This window comes from Hippopotamus amphibius, chromosome 4 (genome assembly GCF_030028045.1).
Source record: "Hippopotamus amphibius kiboko isolate mHipAmp2 chromosome 4, mHipAmp2.hap2, whole genome shotgun sequence".
Classification (NCBI taxonomy): Eukaryota; Metazoa; Chordata; class Mammalia; order Artiodactyla; family Hippopotamidae; genus Hippopotamus; species Hippopotamus amphibius.
The window spans coordinates 85,951,437-85,973,512 of record NC_080189.1 but is presented as its reverse complement, the minus strand read 5'-3'; the positions used below and the strand labels follow the sequence as shown (position 1 = coordinate 85,973,512).

Below are 22,076 nucleotides of genomic sequence, written 5' to 3'. Positions count from 1 at the left end.
GACCAAGGGATACATATAGACTGAAAGTAAAGGGATGGAAAAAGATATTCCATGCAAATGGAAGTTGAAAGAAAGCTGGAGTAGCAATACTCATATCAGACAAATTAGACTTTAAAGTAAAGACTACTACAAGAGACAAGGAAGGCCACTACATAATGATCAAGGGATCCAGCCAAGAAGAACATATCACAATTGTAAATATCTATGCACCCAACATAGGAGCACCTCAATACATAAGGCAAATGGTAACAGCCATAAAAGGGGAAATCAACAGTAACACAATAATAGTAGGAGACTCGAACACCCCACTTACATCAATGGACAGATCATCCAAACAGAAAATAAATAAGGACACACAAGCTTTAAATGACACATTAGGCCATCTCAATTTAATTGATATTTATAGGACATTCCATTCAAAAATGACAGAATACACTTTCTTCTCAAGTGCACACGCAACATTCTCCAGGATAGATCACATCTTGGGTCACAAATCAAGTGTGGGTAAATTCAAGAAAATTGAAATCATACCAAGCATCTTCTCAGACCACAATGCCATGAGACTAGATATCAATTACAGGAAAAAAACTGCAAAAAGTACAAACACATGGAGGCTAAACAATACACTATTAAACAACCAAGAAATCATTAAAGAAATCAAAGAGGAAATCAAAAAATATCTAGAAAAAAATGACAATGAAAACACAACAACCCAAAACCCATGGGACACAGCAAAAGCAGTTCTAAGAGGGAATTTTATAGCAATACAGTCCTACCTTAAGAAACAAGAAAAATATCAAATAAACAACCTAACCTTACACCTAAAACAATTAGAGAAAGAAGAACAAAGAAACCCCAAAGTGAGCAGAAGGAAAGAAATCATAAAGATCAGAGCAGAAATAAATGAAAAAGAATGGAAGGAAACAATAGCAAAAATTAATGAAACTAAAAGCTGGTTCTTTGAGAAGATAAACAAAATTGATAAACCATTAGCCAGACTCATCAGGAAAAAAAGGGAGAAGACGCAAATCAACAGAATTAAAAATGAAAAAAGAGAAGTAACAACTGACACCGCAGAAATACAAAACATCACAAGAGACTACTACAAGCAACTATATGCCAATAAATTGGATAACCTTGAGGAAATGCATAAATTCTTAGAAAAATACAATCTTCCAAGACGGAACCAGGAAAAAATAGAAAATATGAACAGACCAATCACAAGTACGGAAATTGAGACTGTGATTAAAAACCTCCCAACAAACAAAAGCCCAGAGCAAGATGGATTCATGGGAGAATTCTATCAAACATTTAGAGAAGAGCTAACACCTATCCTTCTCAAACTCTTCCAAAATATTGCAGAAGGAGGAATAATCCCAAACTCATTCTACGAGGCCACCATCACCCTGATACCAAAACCAGGCAAAGATGTCACAAAAAAAGAAAATTACAGGCCAATATCACTGATGAATATAGATGCAAAAATCCTCAACAAAATACTAGCAAACAGAATCCAACAGCACATTAAAGAGATAATACACCATAATCAAGTGGAGTTTCTTCCTGAAATGCAAGGATTCTTCAATATACACAAACCAATCAACATGATACATCATACCAACAAATTGAAGGATAAATACCATATGATCATCTCAATAGATGCAGAAAAAGCTTTTGACAAAATTCAATATCCATTTATAAAAACTCTCCAGAAAACGGGCATAGAAGAAAATTACCTCAATATAATAAAAGCCATATATGAGAAACCAAAAGACAGCATCGTTCTAAATGGTAAAAAACTGAAAGAGTTCCCTCTAAGAACAGGAACAAGACAAGAGTGCCCACTCTCACCATTATTATTCAACATAGTTTTGGAAGTTTTAGCCACAGCAATCAGAGAAGAAAAAGAAATAAAAGGAATCCAAATTGGAAAAGAAGAAGTAAAATTGTCACTCTTTGCAGATTACATGATATTATACACAGAAAACCCTGAAGACTCTACCAGAAAACTGCTAGCATTAATCAATGAATTTAGTAAAGTAGCAAGATACAAATTAATGTGCAGAAATCTCTTGCATTCCTATACACTAACAACGAAAAAGCAGAAAGAGAAATTAAGGAAACTCCCATTTACCATGGCAACAAAAAGAATAAAATACCTAGGAATAAACCTGCCTGAGGATGCAAAAGACCTGTATGCAGAAAACTATAAAACACTGATGAAAGAAATCAAAGACGACACAAACAGATGGAGGAACATACCATGTTCTTGGATTGGAAGAACCAACAGAGTGAAAATGACTGTACTACCCAAAGCAATTTATAGATTCAATGCAATCCCTATCAAATTATCAATGGCATTTTTCACAGAACTAGAGTAAGAAATCTTACGATTTGCATGGAAATGCAAAAGACCCCGAATAGCCAAAGCAATCTTCAGAAGGAAAGATGGAGTGGGTGGAATTAGGCTCCCTGACTTCAAACTGTACTACAAGGCTACAGTGATCAAGACAGTATGGTACTGGCACAAATATAGAAAGGAAGATCAATGGAACAGAATAGAGAACTCAGAGGTAAACCCAAGCACATATGGACAGCTTATCTTTGACAAAGGAGGCACGAATATACAATGGAAAAAGGACAGCCTCTTCAATAAGCAGTGCTGGGAAAATTGGACAGCTACACGTAAAAGAATGAAATTAGAACACTTCCTAACACCATACACAAAAGTAAACTCAAAATGGATTAAAGACCTAAATGTAAGGCCAGACACTATAAAACTCCTAGAGGAAAACATAGGCAGAACACTCTATGACATCCATCAAAGCAAGGTCCTTTTTGACCCACCTCCTAGAATCAGGGAAATAAAATCAAGAATAAACAAATGGGACCTCATGAAACTTAAAAGATTTTGCACAGCGAAAGAAACCATAAACAAGACAGGAAGGCAACCCTCAGAATGGGAGAAAATACTTGCCAACGAAGCAATGGACAAAGGATTAATCTCCAAAATATACAAGCAGCTCATGCAGCTTAACACCAAAAAAGCAAATAACCCAATCCACAAATGGGCAGAAGACCTAAAAAGACATTTCTCCAAAGAAGACATACAGATGGCCAACAAATATGTGAAATGATGCTCAACATCACGAATCATCAGAGAAATGCAAGTCAAAGCCACAATGAGGTATCACGTCACACTGCTCAGAATGGCCATCATCAAAACATCTATAAACAACAAATGTTGGAGAGGGTGTGGAGAAAAGGGAACTCTCCTGCACTGTTGGTGGGAATGTAAATTGGTACAGCCACTATGGAAAACAGTTTGGAGGTTCCTTAAAAAACTAAAAGTAGAACTACCATATGATCCAGTAATCCCACTACTGGGCATATACCCAGAGAAAACCATAATCCAAAAAATAACATGTACCATCATGTTTATTGCAGCACTATGTACAATAGCCGAGACATGGAAGCAACCTAAATGCCCATCAACAGATGAATGGGTAAAGAAGATGTGGCATATATACACAATGGAATATTACTCAGCTATAAAAAGGAATGAAATGGAGTTTATGTAATGAGGTGGATAGACCTAGAGTTTGTCATACAGAGTGAAGTAAGCCAGAAAGAGAAAAACAAATACTGTATGCTAACTCATATATACAGAATCTAAAAAAAAAAAAAAATGGTACTGATGAACCCAGTGATAAGACAAGAATAAGGATGCAGATACAGAGAATGGACTGGAGGACACGAGGTTGGGTGGGCGGGGGGGCGAAGGGGAAGCTGGGACGAAGTGAGAGAGTAGCATAGATATATATTTACGCTACCAACTGTAAAATAGATAGCCAGTGGGAAGTTGCTGTATAACAAAGGGAGATCAACTAGATGATGGGTGATGCCTTAGAGGGCCGGGACAGGGATGGTGGTGGGGAGTCGCGGGAGGGAGGGAATATGGGGATATGTGTATAAATACAGCCCATTCACTTTGGTGTACCTCAAAAACTGGTACAAGAGTATAAAGCAATTATATTCTAATAAAGAGCCTAAAAAATAAAATAAAAAATGAAAATAAAAGCTAATAAAAAAAAGAAAGAAAAGCATATGACTGGATTTTTAAAAAAATACAGTGTTTTTTTCTGTTTATTGATAAAGGAAGTTAATTCATTCATATTATTGGATCCTGTCCTGACATTTTCTTTTATTTTTCCCATCCACTATTCTTGTGGATTTTTCTCTTCCCTTTGAAGATCAAGAGAAAGTCCTAAAAGTTCCCAGAGGAAAAAAGAGAGGTTACTGACAAAAAAATATGAAGCAGAATATCAATGAATTTTCCATCATCAATACAAGATACTGAAAGACAACAGAACAGTGTCTCTAGTTCTGAGGGGAAATTATTTTTACACCAGAATTCTATAGTGAGCCAAATGTGACTGTGTTCAAATATAAGAGAGAGAGAAAAAAAAAGACATTTTGGAACATGTCACAAATTCTACAGGACATGGGAAATGCCACTGCTGCCCACTGCTCAGTATGGAGTAGGGAAAACCATGCTGAAAGGGAGGGTCTCCTCTGGTCCAGCTCTATTTACTGTGGTCTTTTGTATTCTTGCCCAATTGTATTTGTGGCTCCTGAGCTTGGGGCAGTGGTCAGCAAACTGTGGGCCTCAGGCCAAACTCACCCTGCCTCCTGTTCTTGCCAATAAAGTTTAATTGGAACACAGCCATGTTCATTTATTCACATATCCATGGCTGCTTTCACCCTGCAATGGCAGAGCTGCAAAATTGTTACAGAGACTGCATGACTCACAAAACCTAAAATCAGGGCTGCGCTAAGGTGTGGAAAGAGAGGTAGGTGCCTTGGGTGCTCCTTTTTAAGGCTGACCTTGTACTTGCAAGACCCTGAGCACGAACGTCTTAAACTTTGCTCACTCACCACTTCTCCAGCCTTATTCAATTCCCCACCCTGCCTCAGACATTTACTATGTAGCCCTTAACTGCAATTATTCCCCTGGGTTAGAGTAACTCTGAAACAGTATATCTGGAATAGTCTTCTCTTGTACATGATATGGACCATGCTTCTCTACTTTCTACTCTTTCTGTCAATCTGATCATACATACTTTTTATTTTGTGATTCATTATTTTTTTAAATATATTTTTTCTAGGTATTTTGGGTAGTATAGGAGGGGAGCTAGGTCTATTTTACGGAGAACTCTAATGGCAATTCAGTTGAAACTACAGCATTTTAATATAAACTGCTATTCTTCGCTTGGTCCTTTTCTTAAAGTTTTCTTATAGAACATATTATTGGGAGGTTTATCTTTTCAGGTTAAATCTGACAGCACTGCAGAGGACATGGCATAGAGTTATATATCCTTTCCCAACTACCTTTTGGTCTAGTTCCTAAAAGGTTCATAAATATGTCACTGGAGATTTTATTCATATTGATTTTTTCCTCCTGAGTCTTTTTATATTTATTACACCAGGCATAGAATTAATATCTTTCTTTACCTCTTATTGCCTGCCTTGCACAGTAAAACACCATTACTGATTTGTTTATTTATTCAGCCTCTACTTTGTGTCAACTGCTGTGCTAGGTGCTTAGAATTACAATGAAAAAACTTTCTGCTCTCATGGAGTTTACAGTTTAGTTGGGAAGACAGAGACTGATCAAATATTGAATTGAATATTAAACCATGGTAAGTGGTGTGAAAGAAAAAAAATAAGAGGCTGTAATAATGTCTAAAAGGTGGTCCTAACCCAGGCTGGTAGTTCTGGGAATACTTCCCTGAGAAAGTTGTGTTTGAGTTGAAATCTGCAGGAGGAGTAGGAGTTAACTAGGTCAACATGGGAAGAAAAAAACACTTTATGTAAATGCCTTGAGGCAGGACTGAGGATGGTACATTCTGGGAACTGGAAGAAGGCCAAAGTGACCAGAGGTCTGATAGTCACACCCATGAGGGAGAGTAATGAAAAATGAGACTGGAGAAGAGGGGCAGGGGTCACACTATATATATATATATATATATATATATATATATATACACATATATATATCTTAATCTTTACAGCAATTGGAATCTTTTAAGCTGGGAAATGACATGATCACATTTAGGTTAAATTAAACAATCAGTTTGCCAACAGAATAGAAAATTGGATGGAGGATATGAAGCGACCAGTTAAGAGGCTGTTATAGCAGTCCAGGTGAGAGCTGGGGGTAGATTGGACTATGGGGGTAGATTGGACTATGGTGGTAAGAGAGATTAAAGGAAATTAATTGACTCAAGAGATATTAAGGGGACTTCCCTGGCAGTCCAGTGGTTAGGACTCTGTGCTTCCATTGCAGGAGGCATGGGTTTTATCCTTGGTTGGGGAACAGCACGGTCAAAAAAAAAAAAAAGGATATTCAGAAGGTAACATGAACAACTCTTTGTGATAATTTGAATATAGAGGATATTAAGTGGTGGGTGGCAAGGACAATTCCCAAGCTTCTGGCTTGCTCAGTTGAATGGATTTTGGTGCAATTTACTAAAATAAAAAACACCACCATAGATGAACTAAACTGTGGGGATATATCATGTGTTCAATTTGGAACTCTCTAGGCTTCCTGGATTTGGGTGTCTATTTCCTTCCCCAGGCTGGGGAAGTTTTCCGTTATTATTTCTTCATAATGTTTTCCTCCCCCTTCTTTCTCTCTTCTCCTTCTGGGACTCCTGTAATGTGAATTTTTGTCCACTTGTTGTTGTCCCATAAGTCCCTTAAGCTATTTTCACTTTATTTCATTCTTTTTTCTTTCTGTTGCTCTGATTGGGTGAGGTCCTCTGCCCTGTCTTCAGGTTCACTGATCCTCTCTTCACTTCATCTGGTCTGCTGTTGAATGCCTCTAGTATATTTCTGAGTTCAGTTATTGTGTTTCTTTAGCTCTGTGACCTCTGTTTGACATTTTATTTTCTGTTTGTTGAAGTTCTTACTGTGTTCATTCATTTTTCTCCTGAATTTAGCAAGTATCTTTAGGATCATTACTTAAACTCTTTTATCAGACCAATTACTTATCTCCATTTCATTGTTTGTTTTCTGAGGTTTTATCTTGTTCTTTCATTTGGAACATATTCCTCTTTCTTCATTTTGCATGACTCTCTGTGTTGGTTTCTATGTATTAGGTGGAGCAACCACCTCTTCCATAAGCACTGGCCTTATGTAGGAGATGAACCTTATCATTCAATCCTGACCTGGCTCTTGGTTGTCTTTCAACTTTTGTGATTGTTCAAGCAGGCTGTTTTATTTTCAATAACTCCCAGTAGTTGCGGGTGTGCCAAGATCAGTCAGTACCTAGATTCAGGCTGATTGGAAGTCAGACCCTCAAGCAGCAGCTTTTAAAAAATGCATATATATACAGTTTTGTGGGACTGCCAACATAAGCCCCACGGGCCACGAGAGCCAGGCAATCTTGAGGTGTCTCCTGAGCAGCAGTCACAAAAATTGGGGCTCCAGACGAGTGTATAAGCTCCTTTCTGGAAGACACTGGTGATCCACAGTTAGACAGAGAGAGCATAAATTTGGTGTCCCCCAGCCTACGTTCCCTGAGAGCAACTCTGTAACCCCTAGATGTGTGCTGAACCTGAAGCCTGCCCCTAAGGCCAAAGCTCTAGGACAAACAAAGAAAACACCACACCCCCAGCCTCTATAGCCAGGCTGTCAAAGAGTGCCCCTTGGGTGGCAGTCACGAAACTGGGTCACCAAATATAAAGACCAAGGCACCAGATGCTTGTAGAAGCTCCCCTTTGGGAGATACTAGAGCTCTGGAGTATGGGAGAGGGGAAGCACGAAGATGGCTCCCACTGGCTGAAGAGAGGCAGGGGGAGTGCAAAGATGGCACCTGCCAAAAAAACAGAGAGAGAAAAAAACAACAAAGAAACAAAGAAAAAAAAAATAAGAAAAGAAAACGAAAAGGAATAAAAAGACAACAAAGATGGTGCTTGCCAGGTTTAGCAAGGCAGAGGGGGAGCAGGAAGATGGCACCTACCAGCCTCTGTCTCTGGAGAGTATCCCAGCAGCCCCGTTCCTCAGACCAACGCTTTAAAATTAGCAGTAAGTCTCTTTCAGGTAAAATCTGGGTGCTTTTCAAAGGGCTGCTTCTGTGCTGGGCCCTGGGCTGATTGAGTCTATGTGGGAGCCCACCTGGAGCTGTTTCTCACTTTGCCACAGTCTCAAGGGTCTCGTGGGCATAAGCCCCACTGATCTACAAAGCCAGATGTTTTGGGGCCTCGTATCTCAGGTGCCGGTCTTAAAAGTTAGGGTGCCTGATGTAGGGTCTAAGCCCTTCACTTCTCAGGGAGAATCTCTGTGTTTCAGGTTCTATCCTGATTGTGGGTCACCACGCCAGGGGCAGGGGGAGGGAGTTACGGTGAAATTGTGTCCCGGCCTCTCCTACCCACTTCAGCATGATTTCCCTCTTGTTTGCCCAATGTGAAGGGGTTACTCTGCTAGTTTTTAGGGTTTCTTTTTCCCCAAAGGAAAAATTGTTTCATATATAGCTGTAGATTCAGTGTGTCCAAGGGAGGAGGTGAGTTCAGGATCTTCTGACGTCACCATCTTGAACTAGACTTCCATGTGTTTGACTTGGGGTGTTTGAGTTAGAAGTGACTCTGAGACATGCCAACAAATACTTCATGTAGCTGTCTTGGTCCAGAACTCAAAGGAAAGGTCCAGGATAGATGCACATTTAAGATATATGGTATTTAAGCTGTGAGTATGTTTGAGATTGCCTAAGGAGGTAGACTAGAGAGCCTACAATTGAACCTCGAGGAACTTACAGGCAGCATAAAAGAGGATGAACCAAAAAAGAGGAAGAAGAAGTAGCAGCCACAAATGAAGGAGGAAAACCAGAAGAGCATGGTATCATGGAAGCCAAAGGGTAAGAGTGTTTAAAGAAGGGGTTGGTCATCAGTGTGGCTATGGCATGAGGATGAGGACAAAAATATACATTGAGTCTGGTGACTAGAAAATTATTAGTGTTAGTGATCTTTATTAAAATAGTTTCATATTTTGGTAAGAGAAGAATCCAGATGGAGATAGGCTGAGAAAGTGGTGGGAGGTAAGGAAACGATGTCAGCAAATGTAAACGATCTCTTCGATGAGTTTGGTGGTGAAGGGGAATCTCCAAAAAAGTGAAGTGAACTTAAAATAGTTTATTTTTTCTTTCTTCTCTTCTCTTCTTTTTCTTTTCTTGCTCTTATTTTTTATTTTTAGTGCAAGAAAACAGAGCACGTTTAAAAGGGATACAAGGATGCAGAAGTTAAAGATTCTGGAGAGAAAAGAAATAATAAAAAACATAAGGTCCCTAAAATAGATAGGAGAGTGTGGGATCCAGAACACGATGAACCTTGGAGGCCTTGAAACATCTTTGCCCTCTCGGTCTTATGTCTTCTCAATGCTTAGGACCGTTGTGTCTTTGTTTTTTGTTTATTGTTTTTGGCTCAGTGAATAATAATGAAAGGGAGCAGGACCATTTAGGTTATTTTCTCTTGACATCATTACTCTAACGTTATGTACACAGCCTTTTTCCTTTTAAAATACATTTGTGGAATGTGCTTTTTAGGGGATGAAGTCCTTCACATCAAGGACTCTTTGCCAAGGTTGTTTTATATCTCCCCTAGCTCTCTTCGTGGGCTTTAATGTTTTCCCTTAAAGCCTGGTTCAAATTGCAGATAAATGCGGAAGACGAGGTACAGGCAGTTCTCACTTCTCATCATTGGTGCTGGTTTGCCTGGCAGTCCCCATAGTTTATGTCACTCTGTTATCCTGCAGGCAGTGGTTTTTGCATAGGTTCAAATGGTGAAAGCAACAGCATATGAGCAGTTGGAGTAATACACATGACAGTCAAGAGTTTATCCTATCCCAAAGTGATTAAAGACTTGGTTTTCAGATTACATTACATCTAAAGATGATCTAAACTATAGTTGAAGGTTGGTATTCCATCAGTTATTAGCGAGCAAGGAATATAAAAGCCCATTCCACATTAAACAGGTAAGCCATTCTAGAATAAGTAGAGAGAAATAAAAGCAAAAATAAACAAATGGGACCTAATCAAACTTACAAGCTTTTGCATAGCAAAGGAAACCATAAAAAAAACAACAAACAGACCACCTACAGAATGGAAGGAAATATTTGTAAATGATGCAACAGAAAGGAGCTTAATCTCCAAAATATACAGACAGCTCATACAACTCCACAACAAAAATATTTGCAAATGAATCGACAAAGAATTAATCTCCAAAATATATAAACAGTTTATCCAGCTCAATATCAAAAAAACAAACAACCCAATCAAAAAATGGGCAGAAGACCTAAATAGGCATTTCTCCAAAGACGACATACAGATGGCCAAGAGGCACATGAAAAGCTGCTCAACATCACTAATTATTAGAGGAATGCAAATCAAAACTAAAATGAGGTATCACCTCACACCAGTGAGAATGGGCATCATCAGAAAATCTACAAACAGTAAATGCTCGAGAGGGTGTGGAGAAAAGGGAACCCTCCTACACTGTTGGTGGGAATGTAAATTGATACAGCTACTATGTAGAACAGTATAGAGGTTCCTTGAAAAACTAAAAATAGAACTACCATATGACACAGCAATCCCACTACTGGGCACACACCCAGAGAACACCATAATTCAAAAAGATACATGCACTCCAATGTTCATTGCAGCACTATTTACAATAGCCAGGTCATGGAAGCAACCTAAATGTCCATCAACAGATGAATGGATAAAGAAGATGTGGTACATACATACAATGGAATATTACTCAGCCATAAAAAGGAATGAAATTGGGACATTTGTAGAGACATGGATGGACCTAGAGATTGTCATACAGTGTGAAGTACATCAGAAAGAGAAAAACAAATATCATATATTAACACATATATGCGGAATCTAGAAAAATGGTACAGATAAACCAGTTTGCAAAGCAGAAATAGAGACACAGATGTAGAGAACAAATATATGGACACCAAGTGGGGAAAGTGGGGCTGGGGCGGGGGGCAGGGGGTTGGGGTGGGATGAATTGGGAGATTGGATTGCCATATACACGGTACTAATAAGAAAAAAAATCAAATTGTACACTTTAATTATATGCAGTTTATTGTATGTCAATTATATCTCAATAAAAGTTCTAAAAAAAAGAGAAACAGATATTAGAAGCAAAAGAGAAAAAAAATAAACAAGGGTGAAAACTAGGAAAAAGAAAGGTAAGAAGTGTGGGATAAAAGAAAAGATAAGCTAACCCACTAATACAATTACTTACACTTAAAATCATTTTTTACAAGTCTCAGAATAACATTTCCTCAGCAGGCCTAGAAATCAATAACCTAAATTAAAGGGAGAGTCAGTGTTCTTGAAGAAGAATAAAAATGGAATGAGTTCCATGTAATAGCATGAGTAAGAAGGTAGAATCCATTCACAACATAGAGAAGAAGGGAGGTATTTCTTCTGTGCAAGAAAAATTAAAAGCAATTAGAAATAATAGAAAAACAAAAAGCTATACAAGAAAGTCAGAGTCCAAATATGCACTTTAAAATGTGTAAAGTTTTTCAAAAGTTGGTGGAAAGGAAGAAGAAAGTAGAATCCACTTGACCTTGACTCCAGAACGTTCTTTGAGTGGCACAGGGGTTATGATGATGGTACTGTAAAGGAAGAAAGGTACTCTTGGTTGTGACTGTGCTTCTTCTCTACAAAAGATCACTGCTCCTTAAGGGCAGCTCATCCCTGGAAATTCTGGTAACTACTCCTTTCCTTGTCACTTCTGACTTACAGATTGCCAACCATAGGGACTCACCATCCCTTACTGGTTTCCCTTAACCCTACTCACAGTTTTGTCAAAAGGTCTCTTCATTAAATTCTCTTCAATTACCTGTTTTGAGAGTATCTGCTAGTACCCTGACATCAAGAGAAACAGAGTGAGACAACGCTTTAAATTCCATGTATGTTCCACCCAGGGATGAATACAGGCCCATGAGGTAAGTATGAGATGAAATGAGAGACATTAATCTCCCCTTCTGTCAGTCTCAATCTCACGTCCATAAGCCTCTCACATACTCTGCTCATCTTGTACCAAATATGATTCTAGTGATTGATTGTTCATTTGTTTGTTAGGTCCAAATGGCTCTGAAACACAAACATACCTTGGGCCAGAGATCAATTCCCATAGCAACTATTAACTCATTTAGAACGACTGTACGAGTGGCTAAAAAGCTCCTCTCCTGCATCTTTGTGAAAAGATCAGGCTAGATCTGTCCCCACTCACCCCTCTGGAGACCTTGTGTGGACAAGGCACAGCTGCCACCCCCATATGCAGTGGTCCTGCCTATCTGTATGCCAGAGGAAAGACTGGATTTGTTGGACTTACTGAGAAACCACTCAGTCTGGAGCTTTACAGGCTGATAAAATACTAAACTTTAAATAGCCTCCGAACCACGGCATAACCTCCCAAATCAGTCTGGCTTCCCAAGTTGGGTCATAAGAAGGGACTTGTCGGATGTTTCCATGTGATACCAACACATCTCAACAAAAGCCCAAATCCAGGCATAAAGCTCATTGACTAATGGTTAAATTCTCTGTTTTTCAGGAAAACATCTCTCCTGATGTTCAGGTCATCTCAGTGGTAAGGATTCGGCCTCTCCTCCCTCCCCCTTCAGATCCACTTCCATTTCGGCTTCCTTTCCCTCACTTGCCCAGTGCCAAGGTCCTTCCATGTCTGCCTCACTCAGCTGCCCAGAGGCAATCACACTGCTTGTCTACACTCTGCTTCCAAATGCCCACATGAATTGTGATTCAACTGTGAAATAGATAGCATGGACTTCGAATCTCCCCATTCTGGGTTCTTTTCTCCTTCCTTGGTGCCCCTTTCTCCCATCTCAAGGTTCCAAGGTCTTTTCGCATGGAAGCAAAACCACTCACCCAAAAGGAATTTTTTTCAATTATGGATATTTGATCTGGATCTCCATTCTAATAATCACAAATCTTTGCATTAAGTACATAGGGCTTGCTTGTAGTACTTTGGTGTGGTTGTGGTGCTGTCGTAAGATCACCATTTTTGACCCGGTGTCGGTGTGGCCAGACGCCACTGCTGCTTGTTGATATAGCACGATCACCCTTCTCAACTTAGAGCAGTGACGAGGGCCGTTTCCGCCCAGCACTATCCTGGTGCTTGTCATGAAGTACACTGACTGATCACGTGTCACGCATTGTGTGGGGTACTTCACACGTGCTGTTCCATTTCATGCTCACGGCCACTTTGGTGGTTTTATTATCCCCACTTTAAAATAAGAGACTAAGCTAGTTTCTTCTTCCTAATGCTACTGTGTATATTTCCTTCCTTTTCTTTTGAATATAGGCTTTTTGTTTGTTTTTAGGACAAAGGATTGTTCCAAAAAATAACAACAATAATGGCTATTTATTGAGCATTTACTATGTACAAGGCATTGTAGCCAATGTTCTATAAAAATTGCCTAATTTACTCTTTATATCAATCCTTTGAGGTGGGGATTCCCTTAGAACAGAGAGATTAGATACTTTGTCCTGAATTACATATCTAGCAAGTGATAGAGTAGGGTTTGGACCTGAAACCGTCTTATTCCAGCTCCTCAATACCAGTCTCCCTAGTTTCTATGTGGACCAATCAATACAGTGAAGAGTAAGTTCACTAAAACTTCAATAAAAAATGAAATGATGTTGTAAAAAACAAAATGTGCTATGAAAATCTCTTCTTGTTGGCTAATTGCATAACAGAATATCTGTGGAACTGGAAAAGAAAAATTTAAAATATTGCAAATAGTACCTAAGAAGAAAATTGGAAACATAGCACTCATGCTTTTATCTGAATTGAAAGTACACAAAGTACACACAAAAATTCAGCAGTGCCTTTGGTCTGGTTGTATTTCTTTCCTGATTTGTTACTTTCCTCTGGGAAATATTAACAAAGTCTCCTTAAAAAGTGGTTTACCCAGTAGATTCTTAAAATTCTACATAAGAGCACTGGAGGCTACTTAATTAATTGCTTGCCTTGTTTCACTCTTATTCTCCCTGCCAGGCACAACTGATGTTATAAACCTAACTTTGTACAATCTCCACAGAAGATAGGCTGGCCTCATGTACTTGGAAAAAAAGGACGTCGTAAATTGACTGGGCCTCTCATTGTGTACTTTTTATGCTATTCTTCTCTTTCGATTTCTCTTTCTCCAAAGTTTCTTTTCTCTTCTTAAAAAAATACCATAAATTTGCTACTTAATTCTTCTTTTTTGCTTCTTCTCAAAGCCTTGTTCACTTCCTCAAAAATAAAATTAGAGCCATTCCCCAAGGGTTCTTCCCTGGTTCTGTGTCTGCATTTCTATTTTAAATCAGTGGTCTCTTGTGTAAATTCCCATATCCTGACTGACTCCCTAGAACAAGCTCCGTCTTTTCTCTCTGTCTCTACTATTCTTCTTATTTTGCATGTCATCAATTTTTTTCCTGATATATGTTCATTTTTCTTTTTCAACATTTTGCTCCACTCTTATGGTCCTTTGTTACTGCCCTTTTGGTTGGCAGGACTGGGTAGCCCAATTACCATATGACCCTGCAATTCCACCCCTAGGTATATAACTGAAAAAAAACCAAAAACTGATTTAAAAAGATTACATGCACCCCAATGTTCAGAGCAGCATCACTTAATTGCCAAGATATGGAAGCAACCTAAATGTCCACCAACAGATGAATGGATAAAGAAGATGTGGTGTGTGTATACACACACACACACACACACACACACACACACACACACACACACACTGGAATAGTACTCAGCCATAAAAAAGAATAAAATTTTGCCATGTGCAGCAACATGGATGGACTTGCAGGGCATTGTACTAAGTGAGATAAGTCAGACAGAGAGACAAATACTACGTGATATCACTCATATGCAAAATCTAAAAAATACAACAAACTAGTGAATAAAACATAAAAGAAGCAGACACAGATACAGAGAACAAACTAGCAGTTACCAATGGCAAAAGTAGGGGAGCAGCTATATAGAGGTGGGGGAGTGGGAGGTACAAACTATTGGGTATAAGATAGGCTACAAGGATGTATTGTACAACACAGGGAATACAACTAATATTTTGCAATATCTGTAAATGGAGAGTAAGCTTTAAAAATTGTATAAAAATAAAAAATAAAGAAGCTCTTAAAAAAAAAGACTGAGTAGAATGGACTGGAGGACACGGGGTTGGGGGGGCGGGGGGTGAAGGGGAAGCTGGGACGAAGTGAAAGAGTAGCATAGACATATATATACTACCAACTGTAAAATAGATAGCCAGTGGGAAGTTGCTGTATAACAAAGGGAGATCAACTCAATGATGGGTGATGCCTTAGAGGGCTGGGACGGGGAGGGTGGCAGGGAGTCGAGGGAGGGAGGGGATATGGGGATATGTGTATAAATACAGCTGATTCACTTTGGTGTACCTCATAAGCTGGTACAAGAGTGTAAAGCAATTATATTCCAATAAAGAGCTTAAAAAAAAAAAAAAGACTGAGTAGTCCATTTCTGCTTCTCATTTTCTATATCATCTGAATTAAAGAAAGTATTGATTTGAAGCCCAATCCCCTTTTCCTCTTTCTCTTCTTCCCCCAGGGTTGGAGGTGTGGCTCCTGTTGGCTTAGGAAACCTCTGTTTTTTCCTGCATGACTGTAGAACAGTGGTTATTGATTGATCTGGGGGATTTTCCCAGATAAACATTTCTGACCTTCCCATTTCTTCTACCCTTTCCCTGATATTCTGTGAGTGGGGTAGCATGGGAAATAAAGAGCAGACACAAGTGTTTTGACAATTCTTTAGATGTGGTTTTCCTGCAGTGAACTTTTACTCTTCAGTCATACCACTGATTGAGATCCTCTACTCTAGAAGCTTCCATTTCTTGAGTCAGAAATAGACACATTTGTTTAAGGCAGTATCCTGTCAGTTGATGAATGGGCCATCAGTTTAGTAAGCAGTAGGTGGAGCACTTCTAGGGGGGAGATGTGAGTGACATGGGAAGGATGAAAAGCTTCTTTTCCATCTGCTATAAAGTAAATCACTTGCTTAATGTAAGGGTTAGGGTTGAGCAGATATTCATTTTATTCTAATTAAGAGTAGTTTCACATGTTGCAAGGAACTTATTTAAATCTTGACAGAAGACCTTAAAAAAACTGCTATTTTGAGTTATCAGACCAAATCTCTGGTTTATATACAGTGTCTGCCCCAAATTCTTCAAGAATTGGAAGCCTATTGAGTCCAAAGAAAAATACTGAAACAATTAATCTTTAAGCAATATTTAGAGGTTATCTTCTCATTTGGCTGGCTTAGACTCAAAACCTTGGATAGAAGTGATAAAAGGGACACTGTCCATCTCTAGTGAAACTGAAGGAGTCAATGTCTGTACCTGATGAGGCATCAAATCAACTGCATCTTCCAGAAGAGCAAGACTCGATTTTTTTTATTTGATGAAGAGATGCAACAAATAGGAGGATGAAAAAACACATTTACTGATTGGTCTGATAATGATTCAGACTGTGAAATCAATGACCAAGATTTAAATAAGATTTTGACTATAAATGAAACACCAATTTACCTGAGAAGACATCCTGGATGAGATCAAACAGTCAACCACAAATCTAGCGCAAAAATTACATCTGAGCTTGCTAAAGTTATCAATGATGGTCTATATTATTTTTTTTTTTTTGGCACACGGGCTTAGTTGCTCCGCGGCATGTGGGATCTTCCTGGAGCTGGGATCGAACCCGTGACCTCTGCACTGGCAGGCGGATTCTTAACCACTGTGCCACCTAGGAAGCCCATATGGTCTATATTATAATGAACAGGATTTATGCATGGAAGTAGATGGAAACAGACAGCCATAAAGAAATTGACAAGATGATCTAAAGTTTATATGGAAATTCAAGGGACCCAGAATGGCCAAAATAACCTTGGAAAAGAAGACAAATTTGAAGGATTCACACTTCCTAATTGTAAAACTTAACACAAAGCTACAGTAATCAAGACAGTGTGGCATTGGCATAAGGACAGACATTTACATCAATGGAATAGAACTGAGAGTCCAGAAATAAACCATGTGGTAAGCTGATTTTTGAAAAGGGTGCCAAGACCATTCAGTGGGAAAGGAATCTTCTTTTCAACAAATGATGACAGGACATCCAGATAGCCATGTGCAAAAGAATGAAATTCAACCATTACCTTATACCATATTCAAAAATTAACTCAAAATGGATTGAACACTGTGATATTATTATTTATAGTAAGAAATATATACTAATCTTCACCCTGTTTCTGGCACAGAGCTCCTAAAAACCTTAGGATTTCCAAAGTGATGAGAACAATAAAAGTATCTTTTGTTACGTTAATGAAGAGACTTTTGGACCTAAGGATGGGGCCTGTTTGCTATGGAGAACTAACCATGTGATTAGAGGGCTGAAACTTTTAGTCCCACCCCTTGACCTCTGGGGAGGGGCAAGAACCTGGAGGTCCTCACCAACTGTCAATGATTTAATCAATCATGTAACTATGTAATGAAACTTCTGTAAAAACCCTAAAAGTACAGGGTTTGGAGAGCTTCCTGACTGGTGAACACATGGAAGTGTTGGGAGGGTGGTGCCCTTGGAGAGAGCATGGGAGCTCCAAGCCTCTTCCCACATAACCTTGCCTTATACATCTTTTCCATCTGGCTGTTCCTGAGTTATATATTTTTATAATAAACCAGTGATCTACTAAGTTATAATATTTCTCAGAGTTCTGTGAGCCCCTCTAGCAAAGTAATCACACTTGAGGAGGAGGGGTTGTGGGAACCTCTGATTTATAGCCAGCCAATCAGAAATACAAGTAATAACCTGGGCTTACAACTGGCATCTGAAGTGGGTGGGTGGGGTAGTCTTATAGGATTGAGCCCTCAACCTGTGGAATATGATGTTATCTCTGGGTAGACAGTGACACAATTGAGTTGAATTGAGTTGAATTCTTGAGCACCGTGCTGGTGTCTGAGAATTGTTTGCTGGTGTGTAAGGACCTCCCCACTGCCACCTGACACACAGGTTGGAATTGGGTCCAGGAACCCATTTTAAACACAAATATAAGAGCCTAGAACTATAAAATTCTTAGAAGAAAACACATGCATAAATCTTTGTGAACCTGGATTAGGCAAGTTTTTCTTATATAACAACAAAAGCACAAGGAAAAATACAAAAGAAAAAAATAGTATTTTGGAGTTCATCAAAGATTAAAACTTTTGTATTTTAAAGGACACCATCAAGCAAGTGAAAAGGCAACTCACAGAATGGGAGAAAGTATTTGTAAATCATACATCTGATAAGGGACTTGCATCTAGGATACATAAAGAACTCTTACAAGTCAATAATAAAAAGACAAATACTGCAACCCAATTAAGATATGGGCAAAGAATAAAAAGATATTTTTCAAAAGAAGATAGACAAATGACCAATAGCACATGAAAAGATACTTGACATCATTAGCCACCAGGGAAATGCAAATTAAAAACCACAAGGAGACAGTACCTCACAGCCACTAGGATGGCTATAATCAAAATGACAGACAGTAACAGGTGTTGGTGAGGATGAGGAGAATATGGAACCCTCACACCCTGCTGGTGGGAATGTAAAATTGTACAACCACTTTGGAAAACAGTCTAGCAGATCCTCAAAATGTTAAATATGATTCAGGAATTCCAATCTTAGGTATACATCCAAGAGAAATGAAAACGTATGTTCACACAAAAACTTGTACACGAATGTTCACAGAAGCATTGCAAAAGAAAAAGGAACCCAAGTGTTCATCAACTGGTAAATGGATAAACAAAATGTGGTTTATCCATATAATGTAATATTAGTTGGCAATGAAAAGAAATGAAGTACTGGTACATGTTACAACATAAAGACATTATGCTAAGTGAATGAAGTCAGTCACAAAGACTACATTATTGTATGATCCCATTTATATGAAATGTCCAGAATAAGGAAAGCTGTAGAGACATAGGGCTGGTGAAATAGGGGAGGAGAATGTAAGTAGCTGCTAATTGGTACCAGCTTTCTTTTCATGGTGATGGAAATGTTCTAAATTTGATTGTGGTAATGGTTGCATAGTTCTGTTTGTATAACAAAATCATTCAATTGTACACTTTAAATGGGTGAATTGTATCACATGAATTATATCTTAATAAAGCTGTTACAAAAAAGAAAAAATGCTATTCTGTTGGTATAGAATAAATTCTTTAAAAACAAGTTCTGAAGACATTTTCTTGCATAGAATCTCAAGCCAATGCTAGTGACAGCAGGCTGACATTGAAGTATTGCTTGATGTTACACCAGAAAGCTGGAGGAAGCTTAAGGAAAAAAGTAAAGAGAGTACAATTGAAAACTACCTCTCTGATGTCACAAAAAGTTCCTGTTCCCAACAGCAAGATTTTTTTTTCTCAATTTTCTTACTCACACTTTGTGAAATATAAGAAATCAGAAGAAAAGACAGGAGAGTAGAAATGCTATTTCATTGTGGTTTGGGCCAAAGAAAGTTTTGCGTCAGACAGACCTGTGTTCAAATCCGGACTTAGCTCATTGTGGGGCAACAAATGCCAAAGTTATACAACTAATTGTAGGGATACAGATGAGCAACACTGTTCAAATCTGTTTTCTCTTACATAGTTCTAGAATAATTGGGTATTTATTTTTTAGCTAGCTAGTGTTCATTGACCCTTCTTTTGATACTAGTATCCAGAGATTTCTTTGGGGGAAATAGCATCCCCAATTCCTGTATTTCCGGTGTATTTGAATGAATTCCTGGTTTTCCATATCTGTGCCTCAAGCCTGGCTGATCAGCACATTCCATGGTTTAGGGATGGGGATACATCAAATTTAGCCACTGGGATTAAGCTTAGGACCTTTGTTTGAATTGTTGAAGTGGAGTTCCCTTTGCTGCTGCTAAACTGAATCTGACAGTGTAAATATCTGGAGCTGCTCAACCTTTATTGCACAGTCACAGCCTGAAAGTGTAGGCAGCATGGAGACATTAGAGTGGAGAGATGCAGAGGTTCTGGGCCTTGGGGACATCATATACAGTCTTTGTTAAAAGCATAACAGCATCAGCCCTGGACTTCTCAGTTATATAAGTTGATGCACTTGTTTTTAAGCTTAAACAAGTATAAATTGACTTTTCAGTTACCTGTACCCTAATGAATCCTAAAAGTAGCATTATCTCCTGGCTAGTTACCATGGCTGTGTAACAAATGACCCCCAAACCAGAAGGTTTAAAACAAGAAAATTTCATGGTTTACAATAAGAAAACATTTATTTTGCCACAGTCTGAGCAGGGTTGGAGGGGGTAGCTTATTTCTTCTCTATTTGGTATCAGCTGTGCTGGTTTGAACACTGAAGGCTGGAATCATTTAAAGCCTTGTTAACTGACACGTCTGGTGCCTGGGCTGGGAAAACTCAAACAGCAGGGACTGGAGAAGTTGGGGTTCCTTTCTCTCTCTAATTTTCCCTCCTTGCCCCCTCCTCTTTCTCCTGGTAGCTTCAGGATAGCTGAAGTTCTTACATGTCAACAGAAGACTCCCAAGGGAAAAAGAGCTCAGGAGATGCTCTAACGTTTTTTATGGCCTTGCCTCAGACGTCATGCAGAGCCATGTCCACCACAGTCCAAGGCCCACCCAAATTCAAGAGGAGCAAACACAGACAGATAAGTGTCAACATCATACTGTAAGAAGAACACATGGCTGGGATATACTGGTGTGGCCATCTTTGAAAATACCACTGAGCACTCTTTTGTGGGGTATTTGTAAGGATTAAATGGGAAAACTCTCAAAAGACTATGTTACGAAGATATAGTATAGAACTGAAGACCTCAGTTGGGCTGAGGGACCCTAAGGAGACCAGTGTGAACTGGAAATAATTCTGTAGCCAAGCCAGGAAAATGCTAGAGAGAAGAGATAGAAGAGAAAGATGGGTGGAGAAAGTAATTACCTGAGTTTTACCATGTTGCTCTTTAAGGGCAATGTACACGGAAACTTGATAAAGGAAATGTGAAATAACATTTATGTCATAAATCTCTTGTTATTTCTACATATGCTAGGATTTCTGATGCAAATTGTTTATTTACTTATTTTTGCAGTCATGCTTGAGTAATAAGAGAGGGTGGGAAATGGTGCAAGCTTCTTCTCTTGGTTTGAAATTCCCATGACCTTAGTTTTACTCTATTAATCATGTGACTGGAGCCAACTGCTGACTTCAATGTTCCAAAAATGTATCTTCAATGCTTTTTTTGAGAAGACATATAAGTATTTTGGAAGTTAAACCATAAAATTAAAGTTACAAAGTGTGAGCCAATGTTACATAAAACATCAATTAAATCATTGCTCAAGATGGGAATAGAAGGATAAAACGGATAAAGCCACAGCAAACATAATATTTACTGATGAGGCAACTGCAACTACATTGATTAAGTCACGGTGATGAAAAAAAATCCCTTTTAGATTCAAAGTCCAAAATATTCTAAAGGAATTAGCTTTCCAACTTTGTAAAAAAGTTGCCTCCTCTAAATTTCGATTTCTTCAGGGACAGAATGAGGGAGTTGCATTAGAGGTTCTTAACTTCTGTAGGGAGGTTGCCAGACTTCTTTCACAATCAGACAAAAGCTCTGGACCCTCTTCCCAGAGAAAATGCACAGACACAAACATTTTCCATATGATATCAGGGGTATGGCCTCTGAGTCCAGGTTTAAAATTCCTGGACCCCTCACTTTATTTTCTTCTTCTAAATTCTGTGATTGAGGATAGTTGATTTGGGCACAACTTTCATACATTCCCAGCTCTGGAAGGACTCCAAGTCCTCCTTGAGTTCATCATGAATTCTTGGACCCAGATCCAGCCTGAGTTGTTACCCATGCAGTCACACATGGCCCCAGGCTCAGAAGAGTCTCACACTTAGTTTAATGCTCTATTGTTGCCGTCTTGACGTTCTTAATTTTTGGACAAGGAGT

At 38.8% G+C, this 22,076-nt stretch overlaps 1 pseudogene; it reads left to right on the top strand.

The window, feature by feature from the left end:
- The window catches only part of LOC130851902 (la-related protein 1B-like), a 37,615-nt pseudogene extending 20,676 nt beyond the window's left edge, over positions 1-16,939 (top strand).
- Positions 16,940-22,076: the final 5,137 nt, after the last annotated feature.